Source organism: Spermophilus citellus (assembly GCF_964194105.1).
Source record: "Spermophilus citellus genome assembly, chromosome: 2".
Lineage (NCBI taxonomy): Eukaryota > Metazoa > Chordata > Mammalia > Rodentia > Sciuridae > Spermophilus > Spermophilus citellus.
The window spans coordinates 190,893,055-190,914,511 of record NC_138183.1 but is presented as its reverse complement, the minus strand read 5'-3'; the positions used below and the strand labels follow the sequence as shown (position 1 = coordinate 190,914,511).

Genomic DNA, 21,457 nt, shown 5'->3' with positions numbered 1-21,457 from the left:
TAAAGCAGAGAAGATTCCAGACATTGGAAGGGCAAGGAGGTGGAGTCCTGCAAAGAACCAGGAAAAGAGAGATGAAGGAGTAGATCAGCTCTGGGAGATAAAGACTCCCCGGGTAGAAATGTGTTCCCAGTCACAGGGGGATTCAAGGAGAGGTCATGCAGCACTCAAGGAACCTGCAAAGGTAGCCTTTCCCTGGGGTGCAGCGTAGATGGAGTTGGGATGGGCTGGGACCCCAGTTCTGCCACTTACTAACTGTATGACTTGAGGCTAAGTGTGTCATCTGCAAAATGGGGATCCTGCACAGGGCAGTTGTGACAATTAAATGGAAAAACACTTACACATCAGGCCATTAGTGGTGCCAGTAGATGACTAAGCTTATAAAAACCCACCAGCAGTGTCCCAGGGTGAAAGCGTAAAGGCCCCACCCCTTCTGCAAACTTGTTGGGCAGCCTGGCTCTTCCTGGCTTATCCTTTCTCCCAGGAGCAGGGCCAATGTTTGTCCCCTCACACACCAGGCTGGGTGCCCTGGACAGGCCACTGTCTCTCTAGGCCTTTGGACTCATCTGCTAGAAAAGGTGGAAGCTGCCGAAAACAGGCTTCAAGGTGGGTCATTTTAGTCCTAACATTCTAGGGTGACTGGGACTCCAGCTAGTCATGCATACAGGCCTCTGCGGCTGGGGACCTTGTGTCTTCACAAAATGAGGGGTTGGGCTAGGTGAAAACCACGTCCAAAGGCCACTAGAAGGGCTCCACATGGATCCACCAGGTGTTAATGTCTAGGAGTGCTGAGTTCGTTGTCTCTGTTCAGCAAATAATTGAAGAACAGGACAGAGATAGCAGGCAAGCAGCAGGGTTAATGCAAAAGCAACAGAGACAGACTTCTCTGAAGAGAAGGGTCCCCAGACCTGGGAGTCCAGTGGGGGCATCTTGGTTTGTTCTTTTTATGGTCTCTGGATTTTCCACCTTTCCTCTGGATGTCCACACTATCATTGCTTGGTGCCCCCTGTGTCCATGCATCTATTTTAGTTTTTTAAATTGGAGCCCCACACCTAGGGGTACAATATGTGGGTCTGTCTGATTGGATCCCCTGCTTGTGGTACAAAAGTACTAGTTCCCACTAATAACTCTCCTCAAGCAGGAAGTTGACCTCATTGGAAGACCCTCTCCGTGCTCCTTTGTTCTGGCCCTGCCACCAAACTCTTTGCTGGACATCTTGCCCTGGCTGCTTACGCCCTTTCTATATCTCCCTCATAGTCAGTCCCCACAACTTCCTGGTATGGGTGCTACTATGCTGGTTCTACAGCAGGGTCGGGTCCCTTGCTCAAGGTCACATGGTTAATATGAGCCCAGGCAGACCCCATGCTCACAATCATTACATGATACCCATTCTGAGATACGGAGGGGACCTGAGCACCCTCCTATCCCAGCTGTTTTGTGGGCTGAGGAAGACTCCCTTTTCAGACACAACCTCAACTCCACCTTGGAACATAAGAAGTCACCCCACAGAGGCAATGCTGCCAACTACCCTATGTCATGGGCCCTTAATCAAGCCCCAGGACTTACCTGTGCCTGATCATCATGCTCTTCAAGAAGCCCATTTTATAGACAAGGAAAATGAGGCCGTGAAAGGATAGAGGACTTTCCCAGATCACACAGCTGGTAGCTGGCTGAGCAAGGACTGGAGTCCAGATCTGCTTAGTTCTCCCTGAGAATGAGCCTCTGCTTCTGACATCCAGAAGATTTAGCCTCATGGGGGAAGCTAAGACCTGGCCAACTCTGAAAGGGGCAGCATAAGTGGAGGGCCACAGCCAGAACGGGAAGGCTGAAGAGGCAGCAGAGCTTTGTGGAGATGGTAGCATATGACAGGGACTTAAAGAGGCTTTCTAATAGCAGTAACTCTAACCTAGGCCTGCAGATGTCTGCAAATGCCTGCAGATGTAACTAACAACAGGATAGAGTTTGGCATCTCTGCCTTTATTTTGTCTGTCTCCTTTATTACCTTGAACTTTGTGACCTGCTCAGCTCTGCAGGTAGGCATATGAATCATTTAAGGAATGATCACCTAAAAACTGGTAATACAAAGTTTATTAACCCTAAATTCACCTAACCTATCTCATACCCTTTCAAGACTGGGCAAGATTTGCAGGGACATTTACAGCATCGTGTTTCAGACTCCTGGAGTGGTGCCTAGACATCTCCAGTTGTTGCCCTACACCTTCCAGGAAAAATGGAACTATGCAGGCACATCACCACAGGAGGAGACTGACCCTAAGTAGGAGCCACCATTTCCTGGGAACAAAATACCCCCTTCACAGTTTTTATAGATAAACATCCTGAGAAGCAAATGAAGATTGCCCACTCAAGCAATAAAGACTTCTTAAGTCACGTGGTAAACCAGAACTGGATAATGATTAACCAGACCACAGTTTGACCAAGACTTCTTAATTATGCATATTTTCACTCCCTGCCCCAATTCTTCCTCTATTTAAACCTGGCTCCTGTCGGCACTCTGAGACAAGGCTGAGATGCTGGATCATCTTTGGCCTTTCCAATATGGCCATACTAACTAAAACTCCTTTCCTGCTTTTCACCATTGCCTTTTCTGTTCAGTTTTTGGTGAGAGTGGCTGGACCTGGTTTGTTGAACCCAACCCAAGTCAGGCCTCTGGCCAGGGACTCCAGTAACAGCATTAGAGCTGGGGTCCCAGACATGGCAATATAGAAAAGGTTGCAACTGCCTTTCAGTGGTTTGGGGCTGAGGTGGGGATGAGCTCTGAGATGAATGTTTAAGGGCTGGTGGTGGTGATGGGGCTCCCCCAGTACAGGCAGTGTAGGGTTAGGGGAATGGGAGAGTGATATGGCTTACAGTCTTGACACATTGCTCTTGGGTGGTGGGCATCAGTTGCACATTTGAAAAGTCTTTGGCTGAGTAGGTGGCTCCCAAGGGGGGTTGAGCTACACTTGTGGGACATTTAGGTGGCCTGGGTAGAGGGGTGAGATGGGAGAGCAGGGAGAAATCTGGGTGACTGAGAGGCTGATGATATCTTTGATGGAGACTGGAGGGAGGATAGATGGGCCTGGGTTTCAACTGCTGCAAAAAATACACGATGGTCGGCTCAGTTAAGTCAGATAAGCCTGGGCTCTGCTGCCTCAGAGCCCAGGACTCTACACCTGCCTGCCCCAGCCCCAGCTGCATGTCAGACTTGTTCTGCCATAAATCTTCTCAACCATATTCCCAACAGCCTGGAGTGGGTGGGAATGATAGTTCCCATTTTACAGATTAAGTAACCAAGGCCCTGTGCCTTCCAGCGTATTCTTGGAGACAGTCACAGAGATTGAGCTCGGGATCCAGACCCCTTCTGCTGCGGTCTAATGAGCACAAGTAAGTGCTCAGTACGGGTGGCGGAGAAGGCTTGCTCACTGACAAGGCCCTTTCTGCGTGTCATGGCAACCTGGATTTCTCCTCCTCCATCCAAAAACTTGAGGATGGATGGAGACGGGGAAGGGAGGGGGGCTGGCGGCCATCCTGCTTTGGCCCTTGTTCGCACACAGTACAAGATGCATTCCCAAAGTCAGCCGGCTTCCTCTGCACGCTCTCCGAGGGTCTTGCACTCTGCCCCGCCGGATCCGGTGCCCAGCAGTCAGTCCCAGGCCCTCGGGTAGCTGCCGCCCTGGTCTCTGCCCAGGAGGGCTTCCGGGGATACTTCTTTACCGGGAACAGAAATAGGGTGGGAAGGAGGGAGCGCGGGGGTCCCTTGGAGATGAGAAGGGTAGGCGGGTGGACCGGCCCAGAGCCGCCCTCCCAGTGCACAGCGAAAACCCAGCGACCACCTCCGGGTGTGCCAGCCCCACTGCGCGGTGCCAGTTCGCATGCGCACAGTACTGCGTGCCCGCCCACCCCCTGGAGGCCACGCCCCTGGCCTCCAATGGGTGGAGGCTGCGGGGCGGGGCCGGGCGGAGCAGCAGAACCCCGGGAGTCCGAGCTCCAGCCCCCGCCCGGGGCGCCTCGGCTGCAGCTGATGCCAGAACCCGAGGCCACTGCGCTGGCCGGTCCAGTCTTGCTCCAGTGCCTGCTCGGTGAACGACCTCCCAGGAGTCCGGCTTGAGCCGCGGCGGCGCGGCAGGTAGGAGGCGCTGCGCGGAGGGAGGCGTGTGCGAGCGCGAGCTTAGGTGTGTGTGTTTCAGGGGTGTGTGTGCGGGTGCAGCGCCGGCCAGAGCGTGCCCGGTGAGCACAATCGGAGCAGGGGGTCGTGTACCCCGCGGACCCCGCGGACCCTGGGAGTGAGGTGAACGCTAGTCTGGAGGCCCGGGAGGCAGGGGCCTTGGAGATCCGCCGGGCCCCCAGGTCTCATCCCCACCTCCACCCGCAGCCAGAGGCTAGGGGCTTTTTTTTTTTAACCTACTCTGGGTGTTCTGGGGGAGGACGTGCTTTCCTAGTGCAGACGCGCTGGGGCGCACTCAACACACGGGTTTGACTGTTTCTTTTCGTTTTCCTTACAAGTCCCCTTTCCCCTTCCCCCTCACATCCCTCCACCCATTCGACCTCCCAACCCCTCTGAGTTCCCCTTTCACCCCCGCCCCACCCTAGCTTGAGAAAGGCCAGGACCCCTGCCATCAGAGCCTGTTACCGTTCTTGGTCCACCTATCCAGGTTGCATGGGGGGGGGCCTCCTTCCTTGGCTGCTGGGCTGGATGTATGACGTTGGGGACAGGGCGGGGTGGGATGGGATCTGGGAGAGAATGGCTCTTTTTTGATCCTGTCCATGTTCCCACCTGACTGGGAGGTCTGGGGAGACCTAGGGGACCAGAGGTGAAATGGGACTGAAGATCCTTAATAGGTGCCAAGTTCTCTGCTGGCTGCATTTCATGTGGTGAATTGCAGTCCCAGGCCCCACACAGATGAGGAGAATTGGGCACAGATGGGTGAAATGAGCCTCCCTATTGGAACCCAGGGCCACTGGTCTCAAGCCAGATTCTCCTGTGCCAGGGGTTGGAGAGACAAAAGCTGAGGGCACCTGAGTGCCGAGGGAGACTTGGTGTGAGACCTCCTGGCGGAACCACTGTGCTCTGGAAGGATCATGGCCTCCCAGGATCCTTGGGCTGGTTCTTGCTCCTGTTTCCAAGTCCTGGGGTGGGGATGGAGACAGGGCAGTGGGTGGGGTTGGGTTGGGTTTGGTGAGTCCAGCTGCTGCTGCCCCAGGCCAAGCTAGAGCTTCATGCCATACCAAGAGGTAGGTGCTCTGGCAGAGTGTGCCCTGAGGTGCTACTTTTCTGACAGGGGCAGGTGGGTCAATGGATGAACCCCTATCTAGAGGGCCTGGAGTTCTAGGCCTGGTCTGATTCTTGACTGGGAACTGGGATTAGTTCACTTTCAGAGTCACCGGACAGGGTCTAGAAGAAGCCCACCAAGCAGAAGAGAAAGGGTGGGACTTTGAAGGCCTAGGGAAGGGTGAGAGCGAAGGCCTGGAGGTGTGAAGCTGCGTGCTTGTCCAGGGTTGGGACTACATGGGTCAGGTGTGTGTCTCAGCAAGAGCCATCTTAGGCTACTGTGGGTGTAGGAGGAGCCACCATTCAGGCATCCTTCCCCTGCAGGCTCTCTGTATAGCCCAAAGCCCTGCCCCCAAACTGGGCACCAGGAGGCCACTCTAACACCACTCCCACCTGCAGGGTCTGTCTTCTTTCTCCTTGAGACACTGGCTGTTTGTCTTCCTTCCTGCCTGTGACCTTGAGGCAGAGACACTCCCCTGTCTCAGTTTTCCCATATGTGAAATGGGGCTATGTGCAGCTTATCATGGGGGTTGGGGGTTGATGAGGAGGACGTAAGATGGGGTCCCTAGAAGCACTTTACTAGGTACATGGTGAGGGGTAGCCATTATTAATAGTAGTTGACAACCAGCATCATGTTTTCTTTCCCTGAGGAGAGAGTGGGGATAAGACTTTGGGACAGGAGCAAAAGGGAGTGGGGTCACTAAAGTGGGAGTCCCTCTTGGCTTTAATGGATGAGGGGAATTGCTGAACCCTGCAGGCCCCCCACATGGATGGTCTCTGGCTGACCAAGTCCCTTGGCCTCGCCAAAAGTTCCTATCCCCTGGGAAGAGACCGGGCAGAACCTGCTGGGAGCTCCCTCAGTAAGTCCTGTGAAGGTTCCCTTAGAAAAGCTCAGCAGGAGCCCTGGACTTCCCAGGCTGGGGAAGGAAGGGTCTGCAACCCCCTCCCTGCAGCCACTGGTGGTCTTTCTGTAGCTAGCATTGTCACCTCAGCCCCCTAGCCTGTCTCTGTCCCCACCTATGCCAACACATTGGGTGCCTTTGGAGCCCCTTCCTGCAGCTCCTCCAGCCTGCCCAGACACCTTTCTGCCCGTCACTCCTTGCCCTGCCTGGGTCAAATATTGCTTGCTGTGGTCCCCAGGCTTGGCCTTCAAGGCCCATCTCTGCAGCCTTTTCTCTGGATTGCTGGGGCCATCCTGGGATAGCTGCAATCTTCCCTTTGGCCTCAGGCCTTGCCTTTCCTCATTCATTAAAGGCAAAGTGGGCCAGGTCCCTTTGGGATTCTAATCCAGGTTGTCTTGGACACAGGAGTGTAGCATGTGTGTGTTTGCTGGATAGTAATGGTGGACTTACTGTTTCCCTTTCTCTTTGTTCAAACAACCTTTCTGGGGACCCCAGCTTTCCCAGGCCTGGATGTGTGGGGTGCCACTGGCTGAGGCTAGGGTGGCTTGGAAGTATGTCTTGTGGTTTTTCTGCCACAGTAGGACATGTGGTCAGGTGTGGCAGAAGGGATCTGTGGCCCATCCATTGGAACCCAGCTGCCCATCACTGCAGGTCAGGCCCAGGAGAGTGGCCCAAAGCTGAGAGCCTGCTGGCCTGATCCACCTGCCCCTATCTAGCCAGAGTCTGCCACGGTGCCAGGTGACTTCTGCCAGTGAGGGACTCAGGTGATTTGCTACTAATAACAGTAACTAAGACACTGACATGCTGGTAACTTTGTTTTATGTTGGAGCAGTTCCAGGTGTAATGATTTTCTCCCTCACTCGCTGACTTGCCTGAACAGGGTGAGAGGGTGGGCTCCATTACCCACCTGTCCACTGCTCTTTATTTTATTTATTTATTTTTATGTGGTTTTGAGGATGAACCCAGTGCCTCACACATGCTAGGCAAGCGCTCTACCACTGAGCCCCAGCCCCAGCCCCTGTCCACTGTGCTTTAAGAACCGTGCGTGTTTCTTGCCTATTGCTGCTGTAACAAAGCACTATCGAACTAGTGATTTAAAACAACACAGATGTATTCTCTTGAAGTTTTGGAAGTCTTGCTGGGCACAGTGGCACACATGAGACTGTCTTGCTAGGCATGGGGCACATGCCTATAATCCTGGCAACTTGGGAGGCTGAGGCAGGAGAATTGCAACTTTGAGGCCAGCCTGGGCAACTTAGTGAAACCCTATCTCAAAAAACAAACAAAAAAAGAAGTCTTTGTTTTGAGTCTTGTGGGGTTAAAAGTCAGGCTGGTTCCTTAGGAGGCTCAAGGCAAGATCCATTCCTTGTCTCTTCTGGCTTCTGGTGGCTGCTGATATCCTTTGACCACATCACTCAGGGTCTATTCCATCGGGTCATTGCCTTTTCCTCTTCTGTAGTCACCTCCTCCCTGCCCCCTTTCTTTGCGTGGTGCTGGGAATTGCCCCGAGGGAGGGCGTTGTGCATGCTAACCATGCACCCTGCCACCGCAGAGCTGCACCCCTATCCCTGCCTCCCTCATAAGGATGCTGTGGTTACATTTAAGACCCAGCCAGATAAGCCAGGATAATCTCCCCATCTCAGGATCCTAAATCACATCTGCAAGTCCCCGCACCATATAAGGCAACGCCCACAGGTTCTAGGGACTTGAATGTGGACATCTTTGGGGCCGTTGTTTAGCCTACCACGGTTGTGGTGTCATTGCTGGCACCATGCCCAGCCCTCCTCCCGACCTCTGATGCCCACAGCTGCTGGCCTCTCCAGTCACAGTTCTCATTACCCCATGAGGTCACTCTCAGTGTCTCAGCCTGGGAGGCTGCAGGCAGGGTCTGAGGCTGCTGCACCTGTAGATTAGAAAGACCTTCACTTTCTGAAGAGGTTGGCTGCTTTGCCCTTCCCTGGGTTCACTCTCCCCACCTGAGGATTGGCATATGGGTGGGACATCTCCGGCCTTGCCTGCTATCCTGAGTCTCTGATTGATGCCCTGCCTGGGCACGGAGAAGAGATATTGGCATTCAAAGCTGCTATGGGCAGGAAAGGACACACTTCCCGTAGCGAGCAGGGCCTGGGATTGCTGTTAACATGCTAATGGCCCCAGGCATGGTCAGCCATGCGTGTGTCTCCAAGGAGGGACTCAGCCAACCCCAAAGAGCCCCTGGCCCACATGCCATGGACCCTGCCCCAGCATGGGTCTCCATTTCACTCCCTCAGCCAAGGCTAGGTCATACCAGCCTTGCTTCTCTCAGGGGCAGCATTTTGTTCATTTATATATTTATTTTTAAATTTAAATTTTTGGGGGGTTGGGGGTAATTGAACTCAGGGGCACTCAACCACTAAGCCACATCCCCATCCCTATTGTGTATTTTATTTAGAGACAGGGTCTCACTGGTTGCTTAGTGCCTCGCTTAGTTGCTGAGGCTGGCTTTGAACTCATGATCCTCCTGCCTCAGCTTCCCGAGCTGCTGGAATTGCAGTCGTGCATCACAGTGCCTGGCCTCTCATTTTATTTTTATACTTTTTCTTTTTTGGTGCTGGAGGTTGAACCCAGGGCCTGGTACATGCTAGGCAAGTGCTTTTCCACTGAGCTATACCTCTAGCCCTTTCTGTTTTATTTTGAGACAGAGTCTAAGTTGCCTAGCCCTTGAACTTGAGATCTTCCTGCCTTCTCAGGAAGATTACAGGCATGTGCCACCACACCTGGCTGCTCTTATATTGTTAGTCTGGCTTTCAGGACTCTCTACCACTCAACATTTCTGAGCTACCCCCTCCTTCTATTTGTCTGTTTGTTTGGTACTGGTGATTGAACCCAGGGGCTCTTAACCACTGAGCCTCATCCCTAGCCCTATTATATATTTTATTAGAGACAGGGTCTCACTGAGTTGCTTAGGGCTTTGATAAATTGCTGAGGTTGGCTTTGAATTTTCCATCTTCCTGCCTCAGCCTCCAGAGTCGCTGGGATTACAGGTGTGTACCATCATGCCCGGTGCAATCCACCCTTTGAGAGCTGGCTCAAATACAGCCTCCTCCATGCAGCCTTCCAGGCCCTGTCTGAACGACTCCTCCGTCTGATAGCAGATCCCTCTGTCTTCCTGAAGTCTCCATCTCTCCCTCACCAGGCTGACCCCTAGGGCAGAGCCCTGACTCCTCATTGCCTGCTTGGCCAGGCACAGAGCAAATGTGAGTGAAGAGGATGGGGGACAGACCCTGAGTGGGACCCCTACGGCTGGTGAGGGTCACCATCTTAGCCTGAGGGAGAGGTGGTAGGTCACACAGAGCAGCACTTTGACATGGGACAGGCTGCTGCCTCTGCCCTAAGATGCTTCTCTTTCCCGTCTGAGCCTCTGTGGTTAGAAGAGCACAGCTCATTTCTATAGTTGTGCAGAACTTGCTCTGAGGAATGGCACCTCAGTTTCCCTGCATGAGAAAAGGGTACCAGTACTCATCAGGTTTTAAACCTTGCAACCAAGAGGCGGGTGTGTTTTTCTTTTTTAGGGGCATAGCTTGCTTCTGTAGGAAGTGGGGAAAGAGGCTGTCCTGTTGACAGACCCACCATTGGAAAAGGGCAAGGAGTGTCCCTCTCTCCCCCTTTCCTCAGCAAGAGCCTGTAGGCCAGAGAGGGCATGGGCTTGCCTGGTGTCACACAGTGCAACAGAGCAGAAGTGGCTTTTGTGATCTGAATAAGTGCCTTTGCTAGATTGTATCCCCTGGAAGGGGTGAGTGGCACCTGTGTCCTGGACTCTGTATGTTACATCCTCACCCTCCCCTGGTAAGAGAGAGAATGCCCCTTGCTAGGAGTGCTCACTGCTGCCCCTCAGCCCAGGGCCTTCTCTACAGAACATGGTGCTGGCCTGGGGGCCCCTCTGTAGTGTGACCCACTGTCCTGGGTTGCCCACAATGAGGGTTTGTCCTGGGATGTGGGTCTTTGAGTGCCAAAACCATGGCAGCCATCTCCTAAGACTTGAGATTGAGCCTGGGGAGAAAGCCCCCGCCTTCAGGTTCTCAGGTTCTTTCTGTCCCAGCCCAAGGCCCACGGAACCTGTCCCCCGTCATCCTGTCTACATCCAACTCCCAGCTCCCTCCTGTTCCTGACACCCTGGATAGGACCCAGTTCCCAAATCAGGAACAGCTGTGGGGTCCGGCCTTATGACTCAGTCAGGGCCACCCAGAGCCAGGCCAGGAGGCCTGCTGCTTCCTCACACCCGGGCCGCCGTCCATGAGGACCAGATGGGACCCTGTGCCCTATAGCAGGACCGGATGGGACCCTGTGCCCTGTAGGTCTGGCCCTGCCCTCTGGTGCTCTGGGTCTCCTAGCTGCCTGGTTGGAATTTTAGTTTTGTTTTTGGTGGTGCTGTGCGTGGACCCCAGGGCCGGTGCCTGCTGGGCAAGTGCTCCACCCCCCAGCCACAGCCCCACCCCGTCTGTAGCCAGGCAGGGAATGGATTGGACACAGACAGAAATGATAAGCGGAGGGGAGGAGAAGAAAGACAGGATTTCCCGGCCCTGGTGCCAGCCTGCCTGGTGTTGGCTGGAGTGACTCACAGGGCCTGGCCACCTCGGCTCTGGAGCCAGAGCCCAGGAGCCGGGAGACAGAGGGCCCGAGCCAGCTCTCCTTCCCCACCTGCCTCCCCCCATCCTGTGTCACTCCTCTTTATGAGAGATGGGTCCTGGGAGGGCAGAATACACCAACAACAGAACAGAGACCCACGTTAAAAACATTCTTAAAATGGTGGCCGGCCAGCCGAGCGAGCGGAGGTTGGCAGTGAGGTGTGGGATAAACAGAAGCACCGGGGCTGGCCTGTGGCTCAGTTGGTAGAGCACCTGCCTAGTGTGCTCGGGGCCCTGAGTTCGGTTCTCAGCACCATGAAAGTAGAACCACCACCAACAAAGCCCCCGAACAGAAACGCAGGTCATCAGTCAGCTACCAAAGGCTGAGCCTCCACCCTGTGCAGGCGCCCCTGTGGCATCTGCCATCCCTGGCCGGGGTCACTCCATCAGCATCTGACCCCTGGTTCTCGGTGTCCCCAGTGGGAGCTGACACCACTCAGCCTGGTGTCCCAGCCCTGCAGAGCTGTCCTGCCATGCGCACCCTAAGCCTCTGCCTGAGGCTGAGCTTTCTGGTCCTGCCTCCTCCTGGGGCGTTTCACCACTGAGCCACCCCCCCCAGCCCATTTACTTTTTATTTTGAGACAGGGTCTTGCTAAGTTGCCCAGGCTGGCCCTGAACTTGCGATCCTCCTGCCTCAGCCTCCCATGTTGCTGGGATGCATGCGCCACCCATCATCCCCAGCTCAGCCTCCAGGAAGCTTGCAGCCTTCCCTGCTCACATCGCAAAGGGCAGTGGGGGGTGGGTCTTGACTGGAGTGGGGGTAGTAGGAGGTTGAGGAAAGGAGGTGAGGGGCGTGGGGGACTTTGCCAGGTTATGGGTGGGAGCATCTCTGTTTTCTTCCATTGGCTCTGGATGACACCTACCCTGCCAGGCCTGTGCCTCATGAGGCACTCCTGTGGCATGTGGGGGAGGGGTCGAGGCCCCCCACTGCCAGTTGGCACCCTGTAGAGCTGGGTCTGCCTCCCACGGGCCTCTGGAATGCTCTCCTCTCCGTTCATGTGTGGCCTTGCCAGTTCTTAGCCTTCCTTCTGGTATTTCTGCCCTTATTCGTGTCTTTTTCTAGTCTATCCTCCGTGTGGCAATGTCTTATTTTGTTGCTATAACAGAACACCTGAGACGGGGTGGTTTGTAAAGAGGTTTATTGGGGCTCACGATTCTGGAGACTGGGAAATCCAAGATTGGACCCCAGGTCGCATCAGGTAAGGACTTGATGCTGCTTCAACTCATGGTAGGAGGCGGAAGGGAAGCAGGCAGGTGGGAAAGAAAGGGGACTGAACTCTTGTGATGGGTAGCCCATTCCAGGGCTGTGACTCCATGACACCGCCCGCCAGGATCCACTTTCCAATGCCACCTCACTGAGGAATTCAGCCTCAGCGTCAGTTCTGGTGGGGACAGACCTGATCCAGCCACGCATGGCAGGCTCCAGCGGATCTCACTGAGACAGGTGTAACCGGTTCTTCCCCTGCTCAGCACCTTCCGGGGCTTCCTCACCTCAAGACAAGACTGATGCCTGTGGGGGGCGTCCAAGGACCTCTGACTGGGTCCTCTGTAGCCTCCTTTATGATCCTTTCCCTGAGCACTGTGCCCGTGCTCCTCAGAGCCAAGAACATCTCCTGAGATGGTCTGAGGCGGCTGTAAGCCCTTGCCAGGCCCCAAAGAAATCTGCAGGTATGGGCTCCACTGGGATACAGGACATCTCATCTGGACCCTCTTGGATTTGAGCGCTCTGAATGGCAAAGCCACAGTGTCCTGAGAAATAGAGGAGGGGGCTGAAGATCAGAGAGGTGGAGATCTGCAGAAGGTCACACAGCCTGTAGATGACAAGGCCTTGTCCAGGCTGACACTCTTTCCTGCTCTGCCTTTCTGGGTCATCCACTTAGGCTTCTAGTGTCCAATGTGACAGAGCTGTATCTGTGAAGAGCCCAGATCTGTTAGGGCCTAGGTCACCAGATCTAGCCCTCCTCCTTCCCAGGTCCACTGTGCTGGCTTTTAAATACTTTTAATGAAGCATAACTGATCCACAGAGAGGTGCATAAATCATAAGCATACATGGACTACCAATGTGACAACCCCAAGCCAGACGTAGTGGCACATGCCTAGCAACTCGGGAGGCAGAGACTTGAGGATCACAAGTTGGAGGCCAGTCTTGGCAGTTTTGCAAAGGGCTGGGATTGTAGCTCGGTGGTAAAGTACTTGCCTAGCATGCACCAGGCCCTGGCTTTGATCCCCAGTACTTGAAAAAATAAAAAATAAAGTGACCACCCCCACATAACCACCACCCGCGTCACTGAAGAGTTTTGTCAGAATGACAGAAGCCCCATCATGCCCCTTCCAGTCCCAAACCCTAAAGGTAGTGCATTAGTTTGGATCCCGAATGTCCCCCAGATGCCCCTGTGTAAAAGGCTTCATCCCCAGGGAGGGCCTCTTGGAAGGTGGTGGGACCCCGCGGGACACCGAGGGTGTTCCCTTGGAGGAGGACTCTGGGACCTGGTCTCTTCTTCCTCTTTTTTCGCTCCACAGCCTTGAGGAGGTGAGTGGTTTTGCTCCCCCATGGGTTCCCGCCATTGCCACCCAGATCCCCACCAGAGGCCTGAAAGCAACGGGTCCCCAATCAGGGACTGGAAACTCCAAAGCCCTGAGCCAAAACAAACCTGTTCTCTTTAGAAGCTGGCTATCTCGGTGTTCGTCCAGTAATGGAAAGCTGAGAGTGGTCACTCTCTTATTTTCTATTCACTATAGATGAATTATGCCTGCGTTTCCTTTTTTTTTTAAATTAAAATTTGAATGGACAGAAATTATATATATATTCATGTACAGTATGATATTTTGAAGTAGGTATACAAGTGTGGAATGGCTAAATCAAGCTGATTAACGTATGTATTATCTCACCTTGTTTGTGCGTGGTGAGAACACTCAAAGTCCTCTCTCTCAGTAACTTTTAAGATATAATACATTATTAGCTGGCATGTGGTGGCACATACCTGTAATCCAGAGATGGCTGGAGACTTAGGGAGGAGGATCACAAGTTAGAGGCCAACCTCAACAAGTCAGTGAGACCCTGTCTCAAAAATAAAAAAGGGCTGGTTATGTGGCTGAGGATCCAGCCTGGATGGAATCCCCAGTATTGAGGGGTGGAGGAAATGCCCCACATTGTTATTAACTATAGTCACCATGTTGTACAGCAGGTCTCTTGAACTTATTGCTCCTGTCTGAAATTTTGTATCCTTTGGCCACTGTCTCCCCAGCCCTCCTTCCCTAATACCCACACCAGGCCCCTGACAGCCATCCTTCTATTCTCAATCAGTTCAGCATTTTTAGGTTCTACATATAAGTGAGACCATGCAGTTCTTTTCTGGCTCATTTAACCTACTCTCCTCCAGGCTCGTTCATGTTGTCACAAATGACCAAACGTATCTCCCTCTTTTATAAGGCCAAGTAGTATTCCATTGTATCTGTGTACCACATTTTCTTATCCATTCACTGGTTGATGGATGCTTGTTTCAGTATCTTGGCTGCTGTAAATCTCTCTGCAGTGTAGCCATCTCTTCACCACACTGACTTCATTGCCTTTGGATGTTACCCAGCAGTGGGACTGTTGGATACAATGGTAGTTTTTTTTTTTTTGTTGTTGTTGTTGTTTGTTTGTTTGTTACTGAGGATTGAACCCAGGGGTGCAATGGGTTCACCCCCATAACTCAGTGTTTAATCAAAGAGATGTTAACCACTGAGCCACATCCCCAGCCCTTTTTTATATTTTATTTAGAGACAGGGTCTCACTGAGTTGCCTAGGGCCTTACTAAGTTCCTGAGGCTGGCTTTGAACTTTTGAACTTGGGATCCTCCTGCCTCAGCCTCCGGAGAAGCTGGGGGGTTACAGGCATGCAGGCTGTGCCACTGCATCTGGCTATTTTTAATTCTTTAAGGAATCTCCCTGCCGCTTTCCATAAGGGTTCTCTAATTTACATCCCTCCTACCATGCACAAGGCTCCCCCCCTCCATGTTCTTGTCAGCACTTTTTGGTAGTAGGCATCAAACAGTATTAGATCCATTTGGTTTTGATTTGCAATTACCTGATGATCAGTGATGTTGAACTTTTTCTTTTTCATACCTGTTGGTTATTTGCTTGTGGTTTTTTTTTTTTTTTTAATGTCTCTCTGCGTCCTTTGTTCATTTTTTAAAAATAAGGTTGCTTTATCCCTGTGGAATCATACAAGTTCCTTCTATATTTGGGACATTAACTTCTTATCATATATACAGTTTGCAAATGTCTTCTTCCATTCTGTACCTGCCTCTTCACTCTGTTGATGATTTCTTTTGCTTTCATTTGGTGTAGTACCATATGCCTATTTTTTGCTTTTCTTCCCTGTGGTTTTGGGGTTAGATGCAAGATGATCGTTGCCTAGACCAATGTTGTGGAGTTGCTCCATGTGTTTTCTTCCAGTAGTTTTACAACTTTAGGTCTAAAGTTTAAGTCTCTAATCTGCCTGAACAGATTTTCCTGTTATGATACGTGTCTTCTGCATGTGAATGTCCAGTTTCCCAGACCACTTACTGAGGGGACTGGCCCTTCCCTGTTGTGTACTATTGGCACCTTTGTTGAAAATCAGTCGACCATAAACGTGTGGATTTAGTTCTTGGCTCACTCTTCTGTCCCATTGGTCTCTGGGTCTGTTTTTATGTTAGCACCATGTTGCTTTGATGATTGTGATTTTGTACTATATTTTGAAGTCAGGTATTGTGATTTCTCTAGCTTTTGTCCTTGTTGCTCAAAGACTTCTTCCTTTCATTTTTTTTTTCCTTTTGGGGGTCTTTTCTAATTCCATTTGAGTTTTAGTATTCTTTTTTCTATTTCTGTGAAAAATATCTTTGGAACCTCCCTAAGTACCAAAAGGTTGCACTGAATCTGATTGCTTTGGGTTGTATGGATGTTGTGACACTATTAATCCTTCCAATCCTTAAAGAAAGGATCTTTTCATTTATTTCTGGACTGGAGCTGATTTACAGGCTCACTGATTATTAAGTATTCAAGTTTGTTGATTTTGTTGTTTTGATTCTTCCCTTTTCTACAGATTAGGGATTGAACCCAGGGGTGCTCTACCACCAAGTCATATCCTCAGCCCTTTATAGTTTTTATTTTGAGACAGTCTCACTAAGTTGCTGGCCTTGAACTTGAAAGAATACTGATTTTTGTACATTTCTCTTATGCCTAGTTTGTTGAGAGTTTTTCTCATGAAGGATACTTGGTTTTGTCAAATGCTTTTCTTGTATCTAATGAGATGGTCATGTACCTTTTGTTTTTTATTCTGTTTACATGTAATCGTGTATCCCATTTATTGATCCTTGATTCCCAGGGATCAGTACCACTTGATCATAGTGAATGATCCTTTTAATGTGCTACTGAATTCTGTTTTCTATTATTTTATTGAATTGTTGTTGTTCTGGTACTTAGGATTGAACCCCATAGACCCACTACCACTGAGCCACATCTACAGCCCTATCTATCTATCTATCTACCTACCTACCTATCTATCTATCTATCAATCAATCAATCTAAGAAAGGCTCTCCCTAAGTTGCTCAGGGCATTGCTAAGTGGGTGAGTCTGGTTCTGAAATTGCTCTCCTTCTGCCTCAGCCTCTTGAGTCACCAGGATTGTAAGGGTGCACCAACACGCACAGCTGTTGAGGATTTCTTGCATCTATGTTCATTAGGGCTGTTGGCCTACAATTTTCTTTATTTCTGGCTTTGGTATCAGGATTATCCTGGCCCTGCTTTCATTGTTTGGTATTATGCTTGTGAGATCCGTCCACGGGGTTACATGCAACGGTTTGTTCATTTTCATCATCCTTTGGGAGTGCATTATGTGGATATATAACAACGTATTTATCTGTTCTTTTGTTGATGGACATATGGGTTGTTTCTAATTTTCAGCATAACGTACTACCAGGTAAACACTGGTCTACACATAACTGGTGAATATGTGCATGTGGTTCTGTTGGACATATTCTTAGGTGTGGAATTACTGGGCAGTAGAGTATGCATTTGTTCAGCTACACTAGCCATAGTCAAATGCCTTAGCAAAGTGTACCAATTTGCATTCCCACCACCAGCATATAAGAGTTAAACCTGGGATTTTCTTTTCCTTGATATGGTGCTTGGAATGGAACCCAGGGCCTTGCATATGCTAGGTAAGTGCTCTACCACAGAGCTATGTCACTCATTTTTGTGAGCGTTTATGGCGTTTTTCATTTTAGCCATCCTAGTGGGGGATATCCTGGTATCTAGCTGTGGTTTTAATTTGCATTTCCCTGATGACTAATGAAGTCAAGCTCTTTTTCTTATCCATGTGGATGTGCTCTTTTTCTTCTTGAAGCATTATTGGTTTACCTTGCAGTTAGATTTGCAGTCTACTTAGAATTAGTTTCTGTGTGTAGTGGCAGGTAGGCGTCAGGATAAATCTTTTCCCATATGAATAGCCAGTCCTTCTAGCACTATTTATTAAAAGGGTGATTCTTCCTGAATGTACCATGCATGGCCATACCTTAGGTGTCCCTATGTTTGTGGCCTGTCTGGCCCTCCTTATTCTTTTCTTTCTTTCCTTCCTTCTTTCTTTCTTTCCTTCCTTCTTTCTTTCTTCTTTTCTTTTTTTTTTTTTTTTTGATACTGTGGATTGAACCCAAGGGTGCTTAACCACTTAGCCACATCCCCAGCCCCTTTTTTGTTTTAATTTTTTTTAAGTTGTACATAACACAATACCTTTGTTTAGTTTATTTATGTATGTGGTGCTGAGGATCGAACCCAGTGCCTCACCCATGCCAGGCAAGTGCTCAACTGCTGAGCTACAACCCCAGCCCGCCCCCCAAACCTTTTTATTTTTAGAGACAGGGTCTTGCTAAGCTGCTTAGGGCCTTGCTAAGTTGCTGAGGCTGGCCTTGAACTCGAGATTCTCCTGCCTGGGCCTCCGAGCCACTGGGACTATAGGTGTGTGCCACCACACCCCGGCCTACCTGGCCCTTCTGCTCTATTCCACTGGTCTGCCTGTCCATCCAGCACTGTCTCAGTGAGAGAGCTTTGTGATCCACTGGTTAACTGGTAGAGTGAGTCCCTTAGCTTGTTCTCTGAAAATCTCTGGCTGTTCCTGGTCCTTTGTGCCGATTTGAGGCCCTCTTGCTCCTGAACTTAGACTCAACTGTGCCATTGGTTTTTTTAACGCCCTCCATTATCTCCCATCAGAGGCTCAGAGAGGTAAGTGCCTTGCCCTGCGTGCACTCAGCTCCGACTCAGTCTCAGCTCCGCCTGGGAGCTCCCTGCCCTCCACCCATACCACCGGCAACTTTTTATTTTTCTTTGACTCAGCTTCTTTTTTCCCTTCTGTTTCTTTCTGCGACGCTGGGGATAGAACCCAGAGCTTCACCCAGGCCAAGCAAGTGCGCTTCCTCTGAGCTACATCCCCAGGCTTTTAAAAACAAAATTTATCTTGAGACAGGGTCCGGCTAAGTTGGCCTTGAACTTGTGATCCTGTGGCCTCAGCCCTTGAGTCATTGGGACTGCAGACGTTCCCCATCATGCCTGGCCCTGTCAGCTCTTGTGGCCGGTCCCCACTTCCTGCTTCTAGGTGCTGTGGGTTCCCTGCAGTTCCCCTAATGCTGCTGACCTCAGGGTCTTTGCATAGTTGGCCCCTTCCACAATCTGCTTCCAACTGCTCATAGCCGACTGAGGTGTCCAGTGTGCTGCTCCGAGTGGTGGCGCCTTGTTCAGTGCTCTCAGAGGCACAAGGTCCTGGCACCTTCCCTCTTCCTTCCAGACAAGGACTGTGCAGACCAGAGAGGCCATGTGTCCTGCTCCAGGCCTCGTAGCTTAGGCGGGCATTGGGGAACTATAGCCAAGGGTGTCGGTCCCTGGAGGAGGGCAGGGCCCAGCAGAGCTGACTGCGGGTGTGGGCACCGGCTCGCACCCAGCCATGAGGAAGAGCAGGAAGGAAGAGGGAGGCCTGGCCTGGTGGGGAACGGTGGCCCAGCTCCAGCCCACCTGAGTCTGGGGCTGTGATTGGGAAGCAGCTTCCCCTGCAGAGGGAGCTCTGCCCTCCTGAGCGAGCTGTGCCTGGGAAGGAGTGAGGGTCCTCCGCCCTGGCCTTGCCTGGTCCACTGAGTGCTTACTGAGTCCCTGACCCCAGCGTTGGACCTGGGAGTGCAGAGAGGACCTGGACACAGGTTCCGCCCAGGGGGCGTGTGCAGTGGGCTGGGGAGCTGGTGCTCTGGGACTGGTGAGGCAGGGCTGGGTTGTGCAAGGGGCCAACTGTGCAAAGGCTTGAGGTCGCAGCATGAGGGGGACTGCAGGGACCCACCGCACTGGAGCTCAGGCCCCAGTGGAGGATGCAGGGTGGGATTGGCAGAGGAAGGGAAGAGGGAGCCAAGTGGGGTGGTGCATTCCCATGGTCCCAGCTACTCGGGAGACTGAGGCAAGAGGATCACAAGTTTGAGGCCAGCCTGGCCAACTTAGTGAAATCCTGTCTCAAAGTAAAAAGGGCTGGGGTGCAGCTCAGTGGTAAAATGCCCCGGAGTTAAATCCCAAGTGCCAAAAAGAAAGAAAGAGAGGGGGGGAGGGAGGGAGGGAGGAGAGAGAAAGAGAGAGAGAAAGAAAGAGAGAAAAAGAGAAAGGAAAGAGGGCAGGCTCTCAGGGCAGCTGGGATGCTCAGATGTCCTGACCCCCCTGGGCCCTGGCTGGCTGAACACTGTGTAATATTGCTTTAGGATGGGAAGGGCCAGGCCCGGAGCTCAGGCCTAGAGAGAGCGGCCAGCTGAGAGGCCAGCTTCCCTTCTCCTGGTCGTCTGCAGCTTCAGAGATAAGCAGTGGTAGTAGTTAGCTCCGATGCCTCGAGCCGCCCAGAGTCAGATGCTATAGACTCTGGGACGGGGGTTCTGATGCAGCAGAAGGGCTGTCAGCCCAAAGGCCCAGAAGACCCAGCATAAGGAGTGCTGGATCAGCCTGGCCCTCAGGGTGAGGTGGAGGGGCAGTGGAGCTGCATCTCAGCCCAAGGCCCCACCCGTTCTCCTGGGCCCTGTCTGGCCAGACTTTCCCCTTCTTTTCCCTGGGAGCAGGCCCGGAGAACACTCACCAATTTTGCTGTGTGACCTTGGCCACCCACTCTACCTCTCTGGGCCCTCTGGGCTCTGAAATACTGGAACTACAAAAGCTTGTTTCTGGGCTTCTGCTTCCAGCTTCTCTCATCTAACTCTTACAGCTTAAATTGCTTCCTGAGCTGCGCTGCTGGGAACCCACAGTGTAATGACACCGCCAGGTCCCTGTGGGCTGGAGCCCTCTCAGGCTCTCCCAGGTCTTCTCCCCCAGCCTCCAAGGCTGGGGCTGGGGGGAGGCCAGAGGGCGCTGGGTGATTGGCCTGTCTGGACAGAGGGGAAGACAGAGAGGTTACATGGTTGGTCTGAGGTCACACAGCAGCCCCTGTAGGGATGTGGGCGTGGAAGATAAAGTAGCTGCTGGTGCAGAACAAGGAACAAGCCAGCTGTCCTGTGTCCGAGTTCTGCTGTCCCTTCCAAGACCACATTCTGCTTGGTCTCATGCCTTCCTTCCTGTTTCCCCTCATCGTCCCCTTCCTGTGAGGCCCCAGCTCACTCCAGGGTGTGTGGGGAGCCCCACCTGCTCAGCCCTTGCTCCTAAGAGGCAGGGTTGTGAGGCTGAGGTGGAGGCACCGAAGTCTGAAGACTGGGCTGGAGTCCAGGCAGTGCAGGGGGGACGTGGGCAGGTGGCATCCATCCCTGAGCCTCGGCTCTCTTTCTGAACTGTGGCAACAAGGTCCCCCTCCAGCTCTGTTTTCAGATAATAGACTCAAACTGTCATCCAGGGGTCTTACACACGGTGTCCCAGGGCCCCTCCTTCCTGCTCCTCCTGCTCCTCCTGCTCCCCCTGCCCGGCCTTCTCCCAGCCTGTGGTTAATTATAGCGGCATCTTCCAGTTATCCGAGCAGCACTGTTCCCATGGCAGAAATGAGAAAATGGGGGCTCAGAGAGGCTGCATGACTTGTTCAAGGTCACCCAGCAGGTGAGTGGTGCAACTGGCCTCTGCACCCACATCAGTCTTCCTCTCCAACATGGTTTTGGAAGCCAACCTCCCGAGCCTCCTCCTCTCCCAAGTGAGGCTGGGAAACTTGCTTGAACCTTGATGGGGCTGCAGCATTGCCCAGGCAGGCCCAGGAGGAGTAGATCCTCGAGGTATGGCACTGTCGCAGCCTTGATGGGGTGTGAGGGTCCAGCTAGCAGAGGTGGCACAGTCATTCAGGTGCTTGGTCTCTGAACACCTGTCAGTGTACCTGATGTGACAGTCTCTGCTGGCTGCTTGTTCCTGCCCTCTCCTTCCCTCCTGGAGGCTTTTCCTGGCCACATCCTGTCTCCCTTGTTTTTGGTCATCGAGGGGGTGCGAGGTGCAGGGCACTGGCTGGGAGTGAAGGCAGGAACCTGCTCCCCACAGAGACACTGATTCTCGGTAGATCAGAACTACTCATCTCAGGTGCAGGGAGGAAACGTGCCCCTCCTGGCTAGAGGTGAGGGTTGGGAGGAAGGAGAACTGGGGATGAGACCCAGGCTGCTCTCCTGTGGGTGTGGTGCCAGCCCCGG

General features: G+C 52.3%; 1 protein-coding gene across 2 annotated transcripts in view; it reads left to right on the top strand.

Annotated features, from left to right (window-relative positions):
* Nucleotides 1-3,949: 3,949 nt before the first annotated feature.
* CAPN5 (calpain 5) overlaps nucleotides 3,950-21,457 on the top strand; it is a 55,510-nt gene continuing 38,002 nt past the window's right edge. The window contains exon 1 of one of the 2 annotated variants that reach the window (XM_081264498.1): nucleotides 3,950-4,123. The gene's annotated coding sequence lies outside the window, so the exon portion shown is untranslated. Of the gene's footprint in view, nucleotides 4,124-4,145; nucleotides 4,170-21,457 lie in introns of those variants that run through there. The other variant, XM_081264499.1, reaches the window with a different exon arrangement.